Source organism: Calonectris borealis, chromosome 2 (genome assembly GCF_964195595.1).
Source record: "Calonectris borealis chromosome 2, bCalBor7.hap1.2, whole genome shotgun sequence".
NCBI lineage: Eukaryota > Metazoa > Chordata > Aves > Procellariiformes > Procellariidae > Calonectris > Calonectris borealis.
Window position 1 is genome coordinate 66028282 of NC_134313.1, and position 4496 is coordinate 66032777.

General features: G+C 48.4%; 1 long non-coding RNA gene across 1 annotated transcript; it reads left to right on the top strand.

The window, feature by feature from the left end:
• Positions 1-495: 495 nt before the first annotated feature.
• On the top strand, positions 496-4098 carry LOC142078218 (uncharacterized). The gene is made up of 3 exons (XR_012672158.1): positions 496-681; positions 1587-1763; positions 2423-4098. It is a non-coding gene; the product is annotated as an uncharacterized LOC142078218 (long non-coding RNA).
• Positions 4099-4496: the final 398 nt, after the last annotated feature.

Here is a 4496-nt window from a genome sequence, read left to right on the forward strand (position 1 = left end):
ACTCCTGTCGCCAGTTTGTCATGTTCGGGAGTGATCCACCTAGGTGTGCAGGGAGCAGAAGAACGGGTGGTTGGTGCGTTACCTCCGCTAGGTTGCATCCCTTGTTATGCAAGTAGCCATGAGCTTCAAGATCCACGCAGTCAGCAGACAGATTTTGAAAGACGTCCAGCTCCTTGGGAGGGCTGGTTGGGTAAGCTAAGTGTCGGGTCAGACAAAGGAGAAGAAAAGATTGAGCAAATCCAAGGGTAAGAGGCAGAGCCTTTGATTCTTAGTCTGCTAGGAACTGAGCTTTATAAGGAGCTTCAGAAAGCAGAAATAGAACTGAATTACCAGGAACCGAAAGCAATGACTGCTCACACTAACAAAGCCGTACACACGAGAGCTGAGAGACAAGGAGCAGACAAAACAGGAAGACAAAAGCCGGTGCCTTTCCAGCACGCACCCACAACCCAAATCCCGCTGTTCTCCCCTCCTTCTCCACCAACGCACAGGGCAGAGACAAGCAATTTCGTAGCCGCATTCAATGACCCTGCTGTGCCACGCAGGACACTGCGTCTGGTTTGAAGATCTGGCCATAGCAAGTGCGGTGCGGCAGGTGACCCCAGGTCAGGAATGGGCTTCTGACACCTCCAGATTCCCGCAGGGGGAGACACCCACAGAGAAGACACACATCTCATCCAGGTAGGATGGAGGAGCACCAGGGGAAGGAAAGGACTCGTTTCTGTTGCAGATGAGGTCTTTGCAAGCGGATGCCTTATGCTGAGAGAGCTTCAGGACTTTCCCCCAAATCCTGCTAAGCTTCTTCAATCTGCCAGTGTGTTCTTCCGTGGCTGGGGGTGTGGAGCAGGTTTGTGTTTTCTGCTCAGCATATGGTGGTGACTGCCGGTGTTTGGTAGCTGTGAAATCCAGATGCCCAGCTCCAGGAGGATTTTTCCCTTGCTAGGGACATCTGGCCATCCTCTCGGCCTTGCTCTTTCTTTTTCTCCTCATTTTTGCTTGCAGTCTGTAAGCCTTGCCTGTGAATTTGCAAAGCAGATGATTCAGCTGATTTATTCTTCTGCTTTAATTCAAGGTTAAGAAGGAGTCAGCAATGGGAAGCCTGGGGTTGCGTTTGCACCTGGGGACCCAGATAGAGATGTGTATGTCCTAAGCCCGCTGCTTGCTCTTGCCAGGGCAGGAGAGGGGGCTGAGGCTGCTGTGCACATTGAACAGAAGGCAATGGCGCTGTCGGCTGGCAGCAGCCTGGTGGGGATGGCAGGTGAAGGGAAACCTAGAGGGATGCATCCAAAACACCAGGATGGCTGCCTTGCTTTGGCTTGGAGCAGCTAGGCACTGTCTGGGATGTTTCTGCTCAGACTCCTGCCTTAAATCCATATACGAGCTATGACGATAAAATTAGGGACAGCAGATACTGCAGATATTTAGAGCAAACGGAAGCAGGAATTTCCAGGAGCGTTTCTGTCTAGTAGCTGAGAGCTTGGATCCACGGGAGAAATGCTGAGTGACCTGGGAGAGCTTCTAGACCCCTGACCCCTTTTTATTATTATTTTCTCCCGATCCCATGAGTAAATTTCTTGTTCCTGCAGGTAAAGGGCTGGGTCAGACAGGAACAGGCTCGCCTGGTAATCTTGCCCACGAACCACTCTGCTATAGCAACTGTGTGTCTTGCTGGATTGTGACGTGGTCTGTGGTAGATCAATGATGTGGACAAAAGCCTGCTGCCGAGGAGCCGGAGCCAAGTCTTAGGCAACATGCCTGTTGAGGTCGGGAAAAGAAGATAACCAAACTCATTTGCTTTTGCAGTCTGGTGGTATCTGACTGCAAGATTCAGTAGACAAAGTGCTAATGCAGTGGAAATTGTTATCAGTCTGCTCTCCTGCGCTGGGTGCTGGGTTTGTCCTCGTTCCTCTTGTCCCCATTTGCTGGGCCTTCCTACTAAAGAGAGACAAAAAATGGCCCTTCTCCAGTAGCAAGCTCCCAAGGCCCCCGCAAAGAGGTGGGAATCCATTTCTTCTCCTCTCTTCTTCTAAGGGGGGTTCATGGCTCCGCTCTGCTTCCTCCCTTGACACCTCGGCAGCGCGAGTGAGGCTCCTGCACCAGCAGCCCAGCCGTCGTTTGGCTGTAGCGTGGGGTGGGTGGCTGCACCCCAGCATCCTCCCCTGTACTCTGCCGTGCCACGGATGGTGCGCTGGGGCTCACTCAACACGCAGTTTTTCAATAATTTGTCTTTGTGGTTTAGTGGGTGGCCCCGTGCCTAGTTTATTGCGTGCTGTTGAAAGCCTGAGGCAGGATGAGTCATTTTCTATGGACATTTCTTCTGGTATTTGTCACTCTGGTATCTGAGTGCTTCTCAACCCTCACGGCTTTGTTCTCCTTTAGCCCCACTAAGGTATCATGAGGAATTATTTTTTCTCTTTCACAGGTGGAGAGCTACAGACTGCAGAGAAAGATCTCCACCCATTTGGGGGACCTCATTTGAGCCAACATAGACTTTAACTTTCCAAAGCTCTCAGACTTCGGTAAATGTGGACATGTCCCTGGTATGTGACCATCACAGCACCTTTTCAGTGCTTCATCATGAGCATGCTCAGCGTACCTGCAAGCCAGATACCAGGGGCTGATGTGGGCACCGGGCAGAAAAGAACATTTCTGTGTTTGCTCTGCTGTGCCCCATCTCTTCTCCTGGCCCTCAGTTGTTCCTGTTAGATATGGGGGTTTCTGCTGCTGACACGTAATAGTGAATTCCCACTTCTGTATATGAAGCATGGAGCTCATATGGATATTAAACACACAGGCAACAATACTGCATGGGGATGTCTCTACCGGGCATATAAGAGCTTGCACAAAGGGGAGAGCCAGGCTTTGAGTTCCTAGAACGAGATCCGTAACTGACCTGCCAGCCGTGGTTGCTCACCCAACGCACGCACTCAGCCGTGCGGCAGAGAGCTGGCCCGTCGGGCAAGTGGCAGCTCACGGGGCCTTTTTCGCCTGCACTTCCAACGGGATGAGCACAGCTCACTGCAGCAATAGCTGGTGATGGGGAGTCATCTGCTTGCGCGGCGAGCGGTCGGCGTTAATTCAAAGTGAAGCGCTCGGTTCTGCTGTGCCAGACACGAATGTGCGCACATTGGGAGGCACGTGTGGGAGATCTGTTTTCTTCATCCAGGCAGGTTTCTAAGAAAGCCCTTTTGCTAATCAGTCTGAAAGCTTGCTGAAGTGAAAATTAAACCACTTTAAATGCTGTTTCGGAAACATACCCATCACAAGCAGGATCTGGGTTTCTGTAGTTGCCACCCAATAAATACATGAGGCTCCGTTCTGATGTCAAACCGGCTTTACCTTGTGCATGTCCTCCGACGTCTGGTTTTCCAGTTATGAACTGCAGTAATTGTGATCAATCAGGCTTTACGTTCACTAGCCATGGGCTGTTTTATTAATGAATCTGCATCCCATCTTCATTTTTTCACAATCTCATCAAATCTCTTCCAGATCCTGTTTACATCGAATTTTGTCTGCAGCACACTCTGATAATATCATCCAATTTGGAATTCTCAATTCTGCACCAGTTCCTCAGACCAGGTCCTCAGTATACTGAATAACAACACGTTCCTGAAATAAAAGAAAAATGAAAACATGAGAGCTTTCAACAAAGTGCGGAGAAAGGCCATTGATTTCTAAGTGATACCATCCTTCCAGGCTGAGAACAGGCTATGGACAGACAATTTTTTCAAAATCTTTTCTGTATGTGTGTGTATGTTTAAGGGCTAGAATTGCCTTCTTGTGGATGCTTTAAAAAATATCAGGTACTTTTCTCCTTAGCATTGTACATTTTCTGTTTGGGCACATGGGATTTATGAATATTTGGCTTGACTGGCTAAAGACATCAATGTGACATGATGCAATGTGTTATAAATGTCTCAGATCAAAGCAGAATAGGGAGGAAAAGCTTTAGAATAGAAGTTTATTAAAAACACATACATACAGTCTATTCTAAACGAAAAAAAAAAACAAACCACTAATGTTCCCCTGTTGCATCAATGCCAGAACATTATGTTTGCAAATAAGAATTTAGCACTACAAAGACAATGCCCTAGATTAACTAAGATCCCATTTCACAAAACCCTATGGCAATAGTCTGCAACATCAGTCACAGGAGAAGATATAACACAGACGCATTTGTGCCCTCATGCAGCTGAACTGAAACAAAACAAAGAGTGAATTAGGCGGAATATCTTACTGTGTGCAACGTATTGTACAACAAGGCACCTTTGGGAACGTGTCACAGGGTTTGGTAAATTGAAAACAAAATAAACAGATCTATGGGAATAAATAACATCATATTAGATGTCTGCTGCGTGCAGACTACATTAGCTTCCAGTCACAATCAGGCTTCAGTTTTCCCACTAGTTTCCAATGCCTGTGAAAAGCAGCTGATCTGAAACCCGGGCAAAGAAGCGGGCCCGGGTCGGGGAGGGGGGCAGAGGGAGGGAGGCACA